This window comes from Phyllobates terribilis, unplaced genomic scaffold (assembly GCF_046119375.1).
Source record: "Phyllobates terribilis strain yellow unplaced genomic scaffold, ASM4611937v1 Scaffold_5__5_contigs__length_657084704, whole genome shotgun sequence".
NCBI lineage: Eukaryota > Metazoa > Chordata > Amphibia > Anura > Dendrobatidae > Phyllobates > Phyllobates terribilis.
The window spans coordinates 27,003,237-27,021,481 of NW_027362765.1; the positions used below are offsets into that span (position 1 = coordinate 27,003,237).

An 18,245-nucleotide genomic window follows, 5' to 3' on the forward strand; every position below is an offset into this window, starting at 1 on the left:
ATGGTATTGCTCTAATCATACTGGCCTGAAGAATAAAGCTGCCTTACCAATTTTACCACACTGTGAACGGCATAAAAAAAACACCCAAAACTATTCCTGAATCGCTGTTTTTCGTTCTTTCTGTCTCCCGGAAAAATGGAATAGAAAGTGAAAAAATATTATGTCCCTTTTAAAAATTGTAGCAATGAGAATGTCTACTTGTCCTAAAAAAAACAAAAACCCTCACATGACTGTCATCAGAAATGTAGAAAAATTAGAGCGCTCAAAATATCGCAATGCAAAAATTTATTTTTGAAAAAAAAAACAACCCTTTCTTAGTGTGTGTGATAGCAGGCAAAGATAAAAACCTGATATTAATCTGGTATCACTGTAATCGCACCGACCTGAAGAATGAAGTTGTCTAATCGCTTATATCACACGAAGAACAGTATAAAAAAAATAAATAAATAAAACCAATTCTTCACCTGCTGCTGATTTGTTCATATTTCCTCCCAAAGATTGCAGTAAGGGTCGGCTCACATTAATCCTGCGCTCTACGCTGAGCGCTTACACCGGGGTTTTCGTGTAAATCTCCAAAATATGTGATTCATATGGAACATATGGAGGTTAATCGGCCATGACAGGGCCAGGTTTGTTGTGAGCAGCTAAAGAGCTGGGCAGGAAGGTTGTTCGCCATATCTCCAGTCCTGAGTGTGGTTTAAAAGTTTAACCTCTGACTGAGTCCAGAGTCCTGTGACCTGACCTCCAGAGCTGTGCTCTTGTTAAACAGAGCTGAACCCTGTTTTCCGAACGTATGGACACCACAGTTATGCAAACTATAATGAGTGCTGTTTTTTTTTACTGAGATGAACAAGACTGAGTCCCATAATGTCTATTTTTGTTTTGGACTGGTTTATGAAGCATGTTTTTAATAAACTAGTTGAAGATTTAAATCAGAAAGCATTCCTCGGAGTACCTCATTAAGCAGGTGAGTGCGCTGATCTCCCACAGTTGGAGCTAGAAGTGTGGGAAAGATCCTCAGGAAGCAAGCGTGACGGCTGTGGACAAACTACATATCCTGTGTGAGGGCGACTATTAGGATAGAAGAGTGGTCGGACAAAATGAAGGAGCTGATCAAGCTCCTGGTCCAATTCCAGCAGCAGCGGCAGCAACAACAGATGCGTAGGCGGCAGATGGAACTCCTCACTAACTGCCCAACCTCCATTTCAGATGACGACCTCACGGGTCTGCAGACATGTCCTGTGATGTTAAATGGTGTACTAGTGTCTGGATTCTTGGACAGAGGGAGCTTAGTAACCTTAGTCAGGGAAACACTTCACCACTAGTTGATCCTTTAAAGGATTGTGGGCATCCACTGTATTCACAGTGACACTATGGACTAACGTTTAGCCAGAGTGATCATGAAAACAAACTGTGGCACTGAATCCCGTGAGGTTGGAGTGGGTAAGGACCTGATACACCCAGTTATATTAGGGCAGGATCTTACCTTTCTCTGGGTCTTATGGTGAAAAAGGTGGGGGGGTACCATGTTACTCACATAAGAAGAGGTTCACACTTTAAAAAAATATATAAAAATCAGAAGCAGGTGAATTCCCCCTGTGTTTGTTTTGATGGCGATGAAAACGAGGCAGCAACCAATGAAGCCAACATCCCTGAGATGGCGGTTTTCGGGAGTATCTTTGGGAGTGCTCAACTTAAGACCATAGACTCAAAGGGGCGCTTGATAATGTCACCTTTTTATGCGGGGTTGTTCAAGAGCTGGGGGCTGACAGTAGGTTTCCATACTTTTGCAGTGATGGGAATTTACAAGGGGGACTAAGCTGGGGGGGTATTGGAGCAACTGGTGGTATCAGGATTCTATAGACGTAGGGTGTTAGAAATGGCCCATTCCCATGTCTTGGGTGCTCATCTGGGTGTAAACAAGACCAAAGAGCGGATCCTTCCTAGGTTCCACTGGCCTGGATGTCACTTAGAGATTTCGAAGTATTGTAGCTCCTGTCCCACTTGCCAGCTAACCACCCCAGTCTCTCACTTCTGGAGTCCCTTAGTGCCATTACCCTTTATAGAGGTTTGGTTTGACTGCATTGCCATGGGTTTAGTCGGACCCATGGTTAAGGCTTTTTTCTAGGAATTGTGGGATACTAGCTGCAGTTTATTCTGTATTTCCCGATGATAACTGCTCCCCTGACTGACCTCCTTAAGGGCAGAGAGTAGTCAATGACCAAGTGGATTTGGAGATGGCTTTTCAGGAGTTGAAGCTCGCCCTGTGCAAATAGCCAGACTTGGTTGCATCGGATTTTAACTAAGGAGTTCGTGGTCCAGATGGATGCTTCAGAAGTCTGGTTTGGAGCCTTGTTGTCAAGAGAATTAAATGGGGAGGGAAGTAAAATATGTCTTGAAAAAAACACTCAGAATTAGTGATGAGCGAGCATACTCTCAAGTACTTGCCCGAGCATCTCAGTACTCGAGTACTTGCGAGATGCTCGGGTGCCCTCCCTACATGCAGGGATTGCCTGCCACTCATTGTAATGCCGCAGCCATGGTGGTTGTGGCATTACACTGATTGGCTGGCCGCACAGCGTCATCAGGTCTATATCAGACCTGGCGCAGCCGTGCTCATCATAATCACTCCGGAATCAGGCAGTGTAGGGAGAGGTGTTGCTGAGCTAGGGAGATATTTTCTTGTGTATTAGGTAGTGTAGGGAGAAAAAACATACATTACACATATCCATCTTAACAAACAGTCCTTCTGAGGACTAGTCCATCTGCAGAAATATCAGGCAGGCAGTGTATATAGCAGACTGCAGTGCATATAGCACAAGAGGCTCCATTCCAATTCTGCCTTCTGCTGCTGTTAGATATTTCTAGACAAAGGCCCAGGTCTCAGGGGCCAGGAATACTTTTTTTTAGATCTTAATCCTCGTTATTTGCTTAAAAAGCAATCCAGAGAACCCCGTTTTTCTGCGCCATTTGTTGGCACTGCAGAATACTGCCAGGTCCTTTCCATATTACAGTGTAAAAAATCCAGCTATTTAAAACTGTGTTTTCTCCATCACACGGATCACATATACTTTTTCAGAAAATGCTGCCATTTCTGGCCTCCATTAAAAATTTGTTTCACTGTGTCAGTGAAGCAATTGACACCAGTTTGCTGTTCAAAATAGTTACCTACAGGCCAGGTATTTAAAACTGTGGTTTCTACGTCACACGGATCACATATTTCTCTCTTAATTCAGTCATTTGTAGTGAGCGTGGAAGATATTGTCCTCCATTTAAAATGGGCAAGGCACGTGGCAAGGTATGGGGAACTGGACGTGATGGTGCATGCAGAGGCCATGGGCAAGCTGAAATTGTGCCAAAACACACACCCACATCTTCTCGCCCGACCTTCCTGTCCCAATTCCTAGGGGACTGTTGCACACCACTATTGAACCTAGAGCAGTGTCAAAAGGTTGTTGGTTGGATAGCGGATAACGCTTCCAGTTACTTAGCCACCACCTCCACCCTGTCTTCCACATGGTCAAGTCTCAGTAGCCGTGAGTCTGGACCGCATATTCCTCACCCTGATCCTCCTTCCTCCCACCATGCCAAGTGCCCGGAGACAACTGATCCTACACTTGGACACTCTGAAGAGCTGTTTACTTTTCCATTTATAGATTCGGGCCGCTCGCCCGGTCCACTTGAAGCGGGGCAAGAGGAGATTGCATGTAGCAATGCCCAAATATTTGAGCAGCCACGGTCACACGAAGACGATGGTGGGAAAGTGTCGCAAGCGGTGGACGATGATGAGACACAATTGCCAGAAAGTCAGGAGGAGGACCAGGGTGCGGAAGTGGAAGACGAGGCGGTGGATGATATAGTAACTGACCCAACCTGGCAGGAGGACATGCAGAGCGAGGACAGCAGCACACAGGGGGAGGGAGGCAGAGCACCCCAACAGGCAGGAAGAAGCAGTGTGCTGGCTGCAGACAGAAGGTGGGCAACCGTTCCCCGTAACACTAACACGAAGGAAGTTGCCTGTACAACTGTAAGGTCTTCCCGAGTCTGGTTGTTTTTTAAAGACTCTGCCGATAACCCCAAAAAGGCCATTTGCACCAACTGCCAGGCCAGCATCAGCAGGGGTGACAAAACTAGCAGCCTGACCACCACCAGCATGATCAGGCACATGGCAGCAAAGCACCCGACTTTGTGGGCCGAACCCCAGGGTCCAGGAACAGTGTCTGCTGGTAGCACCATTGCTTCTTCCGCTGTTGTGCATGCAAGCCAATCCCCTGTCCATGGTGCATGCGAAGATGCCTCCTGCCCTGCACCTGTCGTTGCACACTCTCAAGTAGCAGCATCAGGAAGCACGTCCTTGTCCCAGCGCAGCGTTCAGTTGTCCATACCCCAGTCCTTGGAATGCAAGTGCAAATACGCAGCCAATGCCCCACGGGCCACATTACTAAATTCTCACATTTCATGACTGCTTGCACTCGAAATGTTGCCTTTTAGGCTCGTGGAGACTGAAGCATTCCGCAACCTGATGGCGGCGGCCGTCCCTCGGTACTCAGTCTCCAGCCCCCACTATTTCTCACGGTGTGCTGTCCCCGCATTACACAAGCACATATCCCAAAATATTAGCTGTGCCCTCAACAACACAGTTACCGGGAAAGTCCACCTAACCACAGACACGTGGACAAGTGCTTGTGGGCAGGGACGGTACATCTCGCTGACGACACACTAGGTTAACAGTGGAAGCCAGGACCCAGTCGGACCTTGGGACGGAACACGTCCTCCCGACGCCAAGGAATGCGGGCTCTAGGTGAATCAGGGTTGCAGCACTGCCTCGGCCAAGCGGCAACAGGCTGTGCTGAAGCTAATATGCTTAGGTGACAAACCGCAAAATGCTGCAGAGTTGTGGACAGCTCTGAAAGAGCAGGCAGATCTGTGGCTCACACCGCTGAACCTACAGCCAGGCATGGTCGTGTGTGACAATGGCCGGAACCTGGTGGCGGCTCTGAGGCCAGGCGAGCTCACACACGTACCATGCCTGGCCCATGTGCTTAACCTCATGGTTCAGCGGTTTCTCAAATCCTACCTGGAGCTGCCAGATCTGCTTGTTAAAGTACGCCACCTGTGTGCCCATTTTAGAAAGTCACCTACAGCTTCCACCGCCCTTGCCGTCTTTCAGCAGCGTTTGCAGCTTCTGGCTCACAGACTGGTGTGTGATGTCCCCACGCATAGGAACTCTACACTGCAGATGTTGGGAAGGATTTGTGAGCAGAAGAGGGCAGTTGAGTACCAGCGTCAACAAGGCCGTCGGTATTCAGTTCAGACTCCACACACAAGACCTCAGGAGTGGACATGGATGTCCGACATATGTACCATCCTCCAAAACTTTGAGGAATCCAGCAAGATTGTGAGCGGCGATGACGCCATAATTAGCATCACCATCCCGCTTCTTTGTCTTCTGAAATGCTCTCTGCTCACAATCAAAGTGGATGCATTGCAGGCGGAGCACGATGAGATGGAGCAAGGAATCATACAGGGTGATTACACACAGCCCAGGCTCATCTCATCCCAACATGGATTGAGTGACAATGAGGAGGAGGAAGAACAGGAGCTAGTTTCATGCGCTATAGACGGTACTAGCTGCGCAGCTGTCATACCATCTGTTCAGCGTGGATGGCCAGAGGACAGAGAGGAGGAGGAGAGCATGGTCAGTCATCCTCTTGGTGAGGACACGGAAGTCTTGCCTGTTAGTAGTCTGGCACGCATGGCTGAGTATATTGCTGCCTTTCCCATGACCCTCACATTCTCAAAATTTTGGGGGACAGTCATTACTAGTTGGTGACACTTCTAGACCCACGATACAAGGAGAACTTTATATCTCTTATTCCTGAGGCGGACAGGTCTACAAAAACGGGGCTGTACCAGAAGGCCCTTGTTGCGGAACTATTAAAAAAATTCCCATCTGAAAACGCTGGCGGCAGAGGGCACACTTTGTTGGACAACCAAGAAGTACAGGCGCGAGAGACACAACTTCAATCAAGCAGAGGCAGGGGAACACTGTCAAAGTACTGGGAGAATTTTCTCAGCCCCTCCCATCGCACAGGCCCTGAGGCGCAGGGTACTCTCACAAGGAGTGCAAAGTTTGGGAAGATGCTGATGGAGTACCTTGCCGACCGTACCAATGTCCTCTGTGATTCCTCTGTGCCTTATAATTATTGGGTATCCTAGCTGGATAGGTGGAATGAACTGGCTCTCTATACCTTGGAGGTCCTGACCCGCCCTGCCGCCAGCGTTTTATCAGAGTGGGTTTTTAGTGCCGCTGATGGAATTATAACCGATAAGCGCATCCGCCTGTCAACTGAAAATGCTGACAGGCTGACTATTAGAAAAATGAACAAGGGCTGGATTGGACCAGACTTCTCAACACCACCGAATGATTGCAACATAACATAAACTCAAATCCAGTATCTTTTCTTGGGAGGTGTATTCCCATGCACCTTTTCACACCCAGATATGGGTATACGCTTCCTGATTGTGGCTATTTGCTCTTGTCCTCCTCCTTCTCCTCATCCACCACCATATCACCAGGGTGACCGTGGTCCGTGATGCAACACCCACATAATTTTTTTAAAGAGTGTTTATGATGCCCGTAAAAAAAAAAAAAAAATTATACAGTATGTTCATGTATACCCCCCAGGGGTAAATGTTTGTCAGCCCATACACTTAGTGCATGGGCATTACAAGTATAGGAGGCCCGCTCCTTTCTAATGGGAACATTTTTTTTTATGAGGCCCTCCTCCACGTCTCTTCCAAGGGGCATTAGAGTGCCTCTAAATTTTTGGCAACCCTTGCATTCACTGCATAGGCAAACACAATGGGAGACCTACTTCTTAATAATGGGAACATTGTTTTCAGGAGGCCCTCCTCTACGTCTCTTCAAAGTGGTATTCGGGTGCGTCCAAATTTTGGGCTGCCCTGCCACTCACTGTATACGCAATAACAGTATAGGAGACCCACTCTTTAATAATGAGAACAATAAAACATAGCCAGCTGATGGCTCTCTAAGAATAGTGATGGCCGACTGCTGGCCCTTTAAGAATAGTAAAGGCCGCCTGATGGCCTTATAAAAATAGGCTTTGTGACCTTCAGAGTCCTTCCTTCATAAATGAAACACGATGTGTCTGATGATATCTGTCAGGGAAATATTAATGTCAGGTACATAGTAACAGAATATTAGCCACTTCTCCCATGCCCTCTGTTGTAGTGTTTGTCCAGAGATGACAATTATACAGTGTCTACTGCAAATTATCACCACTTGTCAGCACCGAGCTGTCCCATTTTCCTCAGCACAAAAGCCCCAATTAGCACACACCTGGGAAATAGCTTATGCAAACGATGCCAGGCAAGGAGTGTTATAACTTTGTTAGGAAGCAAGCATCTTGTCTCTGAAAAATGCAGGAGGTAATTAAAATGCAGGCTTGCACTAATTTGCGTGTACCCGTGAGGCTGCTTCCCGAGCCTCAAAGGGGAATTTGCAGACGAACTGACTCCGATATGAATTATGAAATATTATGAGTTCCATACGTCCGACAGTAACGGGACCCATAAGTTTAGTGACCAAATCAGCCCAGGAATGTATAGGTAGTTTTTCAGGGCTGTAACCAAAATCAGGGAGCTGTAGCGCAAAAACACCAGAATAGCAGACTGCAGCTATGCGATATGTGGTCTCTAAACAAAGATAAAATCATAAGGGAAAAATGGTGTAGTTTGCAACTTCTGCGATCAACGAGCGATGAGTTATCGCAGAAGTTAGCGTTTTAATAAAAATGTACAGGCTGGAGATCGGCCCACATGATGTCACCACAAGGGGCGTGTGGCCAGATCTCCCCTTAGGTATTGGAGAAGACAGGAGCACTCATTGCCAGGGGGGAATAAGAATTATAAGCAACGTGTCCTGTTCAATAACAGCATAATCTAACTTGAGAGCCCCTCCTCCACCTATATTGAATCGTCTCAGTGATTGTATAGTGTAAGTAAAGTTATCTTCTTTCCTCCTGTTTATTTTATGTAACTGCTTATGTATTTTAATGTCTCCTTTGTGCTATCCTTGTATATATTTTTCCTAAACACTGCCTCCCTTTTGGATTACATATAAAATTTAATAGTCCTGTTTCTTTTGTTCTGTAATCGTTCCCGTCCCCGAAGCCATATACGCTACCAAAACGCAGGCGTCTGGCCAGGCCTGTATTATATTTTAAACTCGGCCGGTGGTGGCAGAGAGTATTAATAATTAGGCTATCGTGAAGCTGACAGTGACCGTACGGAGGGCGTTAAACACGGATTCCAGGCTGTGGAACCCAGGGTGTGACGCCATACGCTCACTGGTCTCTTACTGATACCTACGTAGAGAGTAGTCTGGATCGCGTGCTCGCGACTCCGGATGAAATACTGACAGCGTGACGGCACGGTGAGATATTGCGTGATCTCCCCGGTGTCGTCCCTCTGTGTGTGTTGGAATTCATGATAATATCTCACACACCACATGGCCAGATAAGGTTGTAAAATGTTAAAATGACATTTCCTGGTGAATGCATTTGTCACGGTTGAAAGCAGTGCCAAAGTGAAAAAATGCATCAAAAACGCTACGTGTGAACATAGCCCAAGGTGTGGAGGACCATTTTTGTTTTTGGTTATTTATTTTGCTTTATATACAAGTCATTACCCTGGAAAGGATGTTCCTTAACATATTTCCCAGGAAAATCCATTTTGGTTTCATTTTGGTATGTTTTATTGTGAGTCCGTAAAAGTGGCATAATACCTCTGACAACTTTGTTGACAGAAGTGACCTGGCAGTCAGAAATGCTTCCAGGGGTCTTCCCCATGCTGTCCCCAAGTCATTTGAGCACTGTTCCCATCGATTTGGGCAATTTTTAGGCCCTCTGCAGACCGCCAGGGTAAGCCACCTGAAAAATACTTGAGTTTCCCATAGACTTACATTGGGCTCGTTGCTCGGGTCGAGCACCCGAGTATTCCAATGTGCTCGACCCGAGCATCAAGCACCCGAGCATTTTAGTGCTCGCCCATCACTACTCAGAATCACTGTGATACGTTGAAGCATCTCAGAGTTATTACCTCATAAAGTGACACTGGTCATAATTCAAAAAATTGGCCCGGTCACAAAAGCAAAAACAGGCTCTGGCGCAAAATGCTTAATAAATCATCAGTTGAGTTGCTGGGTGACATCTGTGGTTCCTCTTGACACTTTTTAATAATACCCTTACCGCCTACTTGCGGTTATACATCTCGTGTATGCTGCCATTTAATGAGAGACTAGTCTTAGTATCATTTTCGCCTACATAACATTTTTGGTGGCTTTTTATTGAAATATTTTGGAGGCAGAAGGAACAATCAGTTGAACACCACACTCCACTAGTTCATGCCATGAGGTCTTCTATTAAACTGTGAACTGTTATTGTCTTAGGCTATGTGCCCACGATGCAGAAATGCTCAGGATTTTTTCCTGAGCGTTTCTGCATCTCCCTGGCAGAAAAAGCGCATGTAGATTGTACATGCGTTTTTCCTGCCAGGGACATGCGGATGTGAAGCGTTCTTTACATGCCGGTTGACAAGCACTTTCTAAGCAATTTTAGCATCACTTGGAAAGTGCTTGACAACTTGGTCACACTATATAAATCCATGCAAACGGCAAGGATTTATATAGTGTGACCTTTAAAGAATGGTAAAAAATAAATCTATACTTACTTTACGATGGCCCCCGCTGTTTTGTTTCGCTCCGTCCTGGCTTGCCGGCAGATCGCGGTACACTGCACTGAAGGACCTGCTGTCACATGACTATGACGTCAGCACAGGTCCTTCAGTTCACCGCGAGCTGCCGGCAAGCACAGAGAAGGAGTACGGGGGCCTTCAGAAGGTAAATATAATATTTATTTTTTATTTTATTCTTTTTTTCACAGGTTCTATGGTACCTGCGTCCGGAGGAGAGTCTCCTGTCCTCCACACCCGGGTACCATCCGCACATTGAAACGCTTGGATTCGGCATGTGCACATGTAGTGATGCGTAATCCAGGCGTTCCAATGCAAGTCTATGGGGGCGAAAACGCAGCACTTCCGCAAAATAATTGGTAGTGCTGCGTTTTTTTTCCCCATGATAACCGGAAGCGGAAATTTGAGCAGCATGTGCACAGCACATGCAGATTATCATTGGGGAACATGGCAGACCTACCATGCGTTTTTGAAGCGTTTCTGCAGAGTTTTTGCCACTGCGGAAACGCTTAAAAAACGCATCGTGGTCACACAGCCTTAGTGAATAATTCAATTTTCCTACATAACTTCCCATTTCTATGGAGATTTTGAGTAGAAATGTTCAAAAATACAATTTAAGAATACTTTATTCAAAAATAATAATTTGTTTTATTCTTGGCAGATGACTGTACAAGGAGATCAGAGGGCCAACTGACATATTCAATTTTTATATCAGATGCCCTTGAGATCACACAGGATACAATTGAAGTGAATGTCATTACTCCAGATATACTAGCATCCCTACATGGCAAAGATCTATCATCTGAACCTATGAAAGAAGTCCTATGTTCTGATTCATTACAGACTACGAAGAAAAATAAAAGTCAGAAAAGAGACATTACAAAACAAACTGCTCTTAAAGCAAAGAATCCAGTTACACATTCAGAATATGGAAATAGTTTTCCTCTCGAAGCACCTTTTGTTACACATGAAAAAATTCACACAGAGGAGAACACATTTTCTTGTTCCAAATGTGGGAGATATTTTTACCAGAAATCAGATTTTGTTAGGCATGAGAGAATGCATACTGGTGGGAAGAAGCCACATTCATGTTCAGAATGTGGAAAATGCTTTGGACGGAAATCATATCTTGTTAGTCACCTGAGAACTCACACAGGGGAGAAGCCATATTCATGTTCAGAATGTGGGAAATGTTTTGTAGAGAAAATACATTTTGTTACACATCAGAGAACTCACACAGGTGAGAAGCCTTTTTCATGTTCAGAATGTGGGAAATGTTTTGCACATAGCTCATCTCTTCTTACACATCAGAAAACTCACACAGGGGAAAGCCCTTTTTTATGTTCAGAATGTGGAAAATGTTTTAAGCGGAAATCATATCTTGTTAGTCACCTGAGAACTCACACAGGGGAGAAGCCTTTTTCATGCTCAGAATGTGGGAAATGTTTTGCAGAGAAAATACATTTTGTTAGACATCAGAGAACTCACACAGGGGAGAAGCCCTTTTCATGTTCAGAATGTGGAAAATGTTTTGCACATAGATCATCTTTTCTTATACATCAGAGAACTCACACAGGGGAGAAGCTATATTCATGTTCTGAATGTGGGAAATGTTTTAGAGAGAAATCAAACCTTGTTTTACACCAGAGAATTCACACACACACAGGGGAGAAGCCATATTCATGTTCAGAATGTGGAATATGTTTTGTACATAAATCATCGCTTGTTAAACATCAGAGAACTCACACAGGGGAGAAGCCTTTTTCATGTTCTGAATGTGGGAAATGTTTTAGCGAGAAATCAAACCTTGTTAGACACCAGAGAAGTCTCACACACACAGGAGAGAAGCCGTATTCATGTTCAGAATGTGGAATATGTTTTGTACATAAATCCTCGCTTGTTAGACACCAGGGAGCTCACACGGGATAAAAGCCTTGTGGTTATTTCCTGAAGACGTGCTTGAAACTATGAAACACTGACTAAACACCATATGTTTGAATAAATCCTTGAAAACAGATTTCCTCCCACAGTCCAAAAAGGTATGGAATTTGGATTGTGAGCCCCATTGGGGACAGCAATGATAATGTCTGTAAAGCGCTGCGGAATATGATTGCACTATATAAGCAATGCATAATAAAATAATAGAGCTGTGTGTATGTAAATGTGCAGTGCCCAGCAGTGTTGTGTTTGTGTGTGTGTGTATATATGTATGCTGTAGAGTGGTCATTAATGTCCCTGCTGTGATGGTATATGTACATATACATGGTGCAGAGAAACACTAACAATAAATTTATTAATTCCCTCTTTCACCCCAGTGCATTACAATTAATGATATTGACTGTCATGTACATACTTCTCAGTACGTGACATGGGGTGGGCTTGCAAGGGTTAATTCATCTCCTCTCACTAAATACAGCTCACAAGCTCTGTTTTAGGCTATAAAATGAGCATAAATCACACCTTAACGCCTTGCCACCACTCCTCAACTACACGGGGTGATGAGTCCTCAAGATATGTTACTATCAGACAGTCAAAAGGTCACACACTCTCTGAAAGGCTTTGGATTCTTTAGCGCATACAAGGATCAGACTTATTAAATATTTTAACCTTTTAATATAAAAATATACATTGCTTAAAATAAGATATAAAAATGTAGAAATAAAACGACACACAAATATGCAAAACAGTTATAAAATAAAAAGGGAGAAATAACAGATACCGTATTTTTCGGACTCTAAGACGCACTTTTTTCCTCCAAAATTTTGGAGAAAAGTGGGGGTGTGTCTTATAGTCCGAACATATGTTCTGTGGGTGGTGTGGGGAGCGGTAGCAGCAGAGGAGCGGGGTACAGGAGGCAGCAGCCGCCTGCTGCAGCCCAAGCTATTCCTGCTGCTAAAGAAAATGAATATTCCCTGCTCCCCACACCCATGGGCGTGGAGAGCAATGAATAATCATTTTCCTTAATAGCGCGCACACTGTAGCCGCAGCACGGCTCCTTATTTGACCGGCAGTCTGTGTGCCCACTATTAAAGCTCATGAATATTTGCTACAACCCACTCCCATGGGTGGTAGTGAATATTCATGGTGTTTAATATTGGGCAAACTGACCACACAGCGGCAGCAGGAGCTGCGCTGTGGCTACATTGTGCGCGCTATTGAAAAGAGTGAAAGGTCACTGCTCCCCGGCATGGGGAGCAGTGTCTATTCCGGCACAGCACTTCACTGTGTGATGGCGCATGGCAGGGACTCCATGCGCGCCCTGCCATGCGCGGCGCACACAGTGAGAGTGTCGGCAGCAGAGCAGGACCCAGCGCTGGAGGAGAGAGGAGGTGAGTATGATTGTTTATTTATTTATTTTTTTTGTGGGCAGCGTGATGGGGATCAGGGGGTGCCAAGCATGCCAGTATGGGGGAATCAAGGGGTGCCATGCATGCCAGGATGGGGGAATAAGGGGTGTCATGCATGCCAGGATGGGGGATTGGGGCGCCAGTATACCTGGAAGGAGGAGCCATATATACCAGGATGAAGGATATTAACAGAATTGGGGGACATTACCCCAATACCAGTGTCAGCAGCAGACCCCTGCCCCCATACCAGTGCATCATGACCACATTTTTTGCTTAAATTTTCTTTTCTATTTTCCTCCTCTAAAACCTAGGTGCGTCTTATGATCCGGTGTATGTTTCCATCTACAGTTATATTCTGTTTCCTTAAGGGAAGGAGAAATGAGTTTTGGATCTCACCAGCTTCCCAAGCAGCCCCACATATGAACAATTTCTTTTGTGCCACCCAGCTTTTTATAGTCCTGACCATAGGATCATATTTGCAGGATCACCTGATTTGTACTATTTAAAAATTGCTGTTTGACTGGACGGTGAGCTAAGAGCCTTGCATTTCAAATATCCTGTGTCTCCCCAACTACTCTGTACAGTGAATAGGAAATATACTGCCTAATTTCAGACCATGTGTTTTGCCTTGAAGCTAAGGGTCCAGGAGTTGAGGTGTTATGTTTGACATCTCCATAAAAAGCCCCTTTGTGTTTTGCAATACTGATATACAGTTTCACCCTTTAGTCAACTAAATATAACTACTGCTGTTATACTTTCCCTTATTGATTATATATTTTCTTCACATTGACCCCTCCACTTTACACCTGGAGCTGAGGTGTCATAAAGGTTTAATTAGTAGTAAAAATGTTTTTCCTATTTTCTATTGTCTAAATCTGGGGTGTGTCTTATTGTCCAAAAATTACAGAATTAGAATTACATAATTACAAATAAAAATATATGCCGTTACTAATCTTTCAAGTAATAAGCAAATAAATAGCAATATTCTATGTGCTGTAGTAGATCGTCTCACTCTGCTGCTTAACAAGGTAGTCAGAGGAATGCTTTCATTTAAATCTTCAGCTGATTTATTAAAACATACCTCATAAACTAGTTCAACAGGAAAATAGCCGTATTCAGACTTGATGGCATGAACAAACAGCACTCATTACAGTCCATATAACTACGTTGTTTGCTCGCTCAACAAACAGGGTTCATTCAGCTCTCCTTAGCGAGAGAACAGCTCTGTAGGTCAGCTCACTTTCATAGCACACAGACCAATCAGGAAGTCTAAATGCTTCAATTTTACCTCCTGGGCCACAACTGAGGGTGGAGATATGGTGAACAGTCACCCTGCTCAACTCTTTAGCTGTTCACAATAAACCTGGCCCTGTCATGGCCGATTAACCCATCTCAGCACATAACATGCTGGAGCAAACTTCAAGGTTCTTATTACTGAAGCTAATAACCTCAGTTAAACATCTCCCAGCAAATTACTAGTGACCATCTTACATATCCCCCCCCGCCCAAAGCCGGGAGTTTGGCACTTTCAGTCACTATAAAGGGAAGCATCTGCGTTAGCTTGTAGTTTCACTGGCCTATGCTCCACATGGAAGCTGAAGTCTTGGAGTGCTAGAAACAACCTAGTCACTCAGGCATTCTTCCAGTTCTTTTCCCTCATCCATCTCACAGGCGCATAATCTGACACTAACCTATCATGGCCAAGCATTCTTTTTCCACGATGGCATAATTTTTCTCACAGGAGGAAAGTTTCCTGCTTAGGTAAAGGATTAGATGTCCCTCTCCATTTATTTCTTGTGACAACATGGCTCCCATCCTGACTTCTAAAGCGGCTTCTAGACCATGAACTCCTTTTATGAAGCCTGGTGCAACTAAGACAGGCTATTTACACAGGGCTAGTGTCAACTCCTGGAAAGCTTCCACTTTGAAAATCCACTTTTCCATCTATGATTTTGTGCTTTTAAGGAGGTCGGTCAGGGTTGTGGCTCTAATGGCGAAATTTGGGATGAACTTCGGATACTATCCCACAATTCCTATAAACGCCCTAACCTGTTTCTTGGAGAATGGTTGTGGCCAGTTTTGGATTGCCTCTACCTTGTTCTCTTGCTGCTTGATTTCACCCCTCCCAATGATATAGCCTAGGTTGTATGCCTTTTCTTCCCCTTGGCGCACTTCTTCGGGTTTATGCTAAACACCACCTTCCTGAGTGCGTTCAGTACCGCCTGGACCTTCTGCAGATGACTTTCCCAATCTGGGCTGAAGATCACAATATCATCTAGGTAAGCTGCAGAGTATTTCTTGTGAGGAGTTAGAACCCAGTCTGTTGCCCTCTGGAAGGTGGTTGGGGCTCATTGCAGACCAAAAGGCATCCTGGTGTATTGAGAACAGTCATCAGGTGTAGAGAAGGCTGTCTTCTCTTTAGCCATTTGGAACATGGGGATTTGCCAGTATTCTTTTATTAGGTCAAGGGTGTTGATGTTTCTTTCTCATCCCAACTTCTCAAAGAGCTCATCGATCTGGGGCATCGGATGCACATCAAACTTGGACACCTCATTTAGCTTACAATCATTACAAAACTGCCATACTGTCTAGATCACGTGAAGTCGTTATCGCACTTTACTCCTCTTTGGTCAGACCTCATCTGGAATACTGTGTCCAGTTTTGGGCACCACATTTTAAAAAAAACATAGACAAACTGGAGCAAGTTCAGCGAAGAGCGACCAGAATGGTGACCGGTCTGCAAACCATGTCCTATGAGGAACGGTTACAGGATTTGGGAATGTTTAGCTTGCAAAAAAGAAAACGGAGAGGAGACTTAATAGCTGTCTACAAATATCTTAAGGGCTGTCACACTGTAGAAGGATCATCTTTATTCTCATTTGCACAAAGAAAGACTAGAAGCAATGGGATGAAACTGAATGGGAGGAGACACAGATATTAGAAAAAACTTTTTGTCAGGGTGATCAATGAGTGGAACAGGCGGCCACGAGAGGTGGTGAGTTCCCCTTCAATGGATGTCTTCAAACAGAGACTGGACAGACATCTGTCTGAGATGATTTAGTGAATCCTGCTTTGAGCAGGATGTTAGACCAGATGACCCAGGAGGTCCCTTCCAACTCTACCATTCTATGAAGATATTGATCCTTTAACAGAAATATTCAATGGTATAATAGACGGAAACGGGATGATCAGCTCAAGTGACATGGCTTATATTAGACTAATACCTAAGACAGGAAAAGATCCATTATCCCCGAGTTCCTATAGACCAATCTCATTTATCTTGACATTAAGATACTCTCCAAAATTATGTCAGACAGACTGGCTATAGTGATGCCAACACTGATTTCACCAGTCAGGCTTTGTCAAGGGCGGATCGGCCACAATAAACATTAGAAAGGTAATATTAGAATAGTATTGGTAGCTCTAGATTGGGTTAATTCTATGCCTAATACAAAGGAAACAACAGTCTTTCTTGTAATTGACACCGAAAAAGCCTTTGATAATGTCAGATGAGAATGGCTGTTTGAAGTACTTGACAAAATGTCTTTTCAAGGCCCCTTCTATACGTACATACGCACAGTCTACTCTCAAATCACCAGTTTACATCGCAGGTTTCCTCTCATCGTCTTTCCCGCTACAAGACAATGATGCCCGCTCTTGCCCCTACTCTTCAACCTTGCATTAGAGCCTTCGGTGAGACTCTTGGCTGACCCAACAACCTTTAAAAGAATTTGTATTTTTAAGTAAAACATTCAGACCACCTTGTTCGCAGACAACATACTGTTATTTTTATCAGAACCCCATAAACAAATCCCGGTAATATTAAAAATATTGGAATCTTACCGCAAAAACTCGGGCTTTAAAATAAACAGGTCAAAATGTGAACTACTTTGCTTGTGGGAAACAGACCCTAAAATGTATTCGGAGTTAGTAAAATGTAACATTATGATAGCTAGAACCCATATAACATATTTGGGAATAAAAATAGGAAAATCCCCCTCATCTCTGTATAATCTAAATTTCCCACCCTTTATAAAAAAAATAATTTCAGATCTTAAATAATGGCTAGAATTACCTTTGAATTTGATGGGGAGAATACACATGATAAAAATGATGAGCATCTCTAAATTGATGTACCAGATAAAAACTCTCCCCCTTCTCTTAAAACATTCAGATATGAACTTATTAAACAAGGCATTCTCGCATTTCATATGGAGAGGTAGGAGACTTCGAATAAGTCTTAATAAACTAATGGCTGCAAAAGCATGGAGAGGAATGTATCTGCCCAATATTAGAGGATATAATATTGCATGCTTGTCCAGATATACAGTATATTAGATTGGTTACATGGTGTGGAGCGTCACTCAGCTTATAAAGGGAAAAAGATTATGCATATCTGTGGGATTTAAAGTCAATACTGCACGCTAGGCATGCAAAGTTACCTACTCATGTCAAAAATTCCTTGCTTTTCAAAGACACAGTACCTATCTGGAAGATAGGAAAAATATAAACTAACTATCATTCAGAATTTCTAAATATGTTCCTTAATGGAATAATCTAGAGTTTCCACAGGGAATAAATAGCAAACTCTACTCAGAATGGAGATCAAGAGGTATATGTAATGTCATGCATCTATTACATCCCACTGAGCCTAGGTGGTTGAGGATGGAGGAGTTGAGTGAGAAATGTCACCTAGGTCCTAACCAGATATTACAGTTCGAACAAATAAGACACTCTATTATGAGCCATCTAAAAGATACCTCCCTATAAATTAATACTAACGACATTGACTGTGTAATGAGAGCCACAAAAACATCGTCTTCTATTTCTCTCATATATGGGGAGATGAGGGATGTGATGTTGGGTGCTAATCCTGAGATATTTTTTTTTAGACAACTCAGCGATCATGACATCGTAAATAAAATTAGAGAGGGATTGGAGAAGACACGTAAGATAATAATTAACGAGATCCGGAGAGAAACGCAATTTAAAATTATCGACAAAGTAATATATGCCTTTGACCTCCCCAAAACGCCTCTCAAACCTGATAGACTCACGTGTTGTCCTAAATGTAAAACCCCCTCTACGATTTACTTCATGGCATTTGGCATTGCTCAAAACTAC

General features: G+C 43.9%; 1 pseudogene; it reads left to right on the forward strand.

Annotated features, from left to right (window-relative positions):
* LOC141271817 (uncharacterized) overlaps nucleotides 1-18,245 on the forward strand; it is a 114,139-nt pseudogene that overhangs the window by 43,612 nt on the left and 52,282 nt on the right.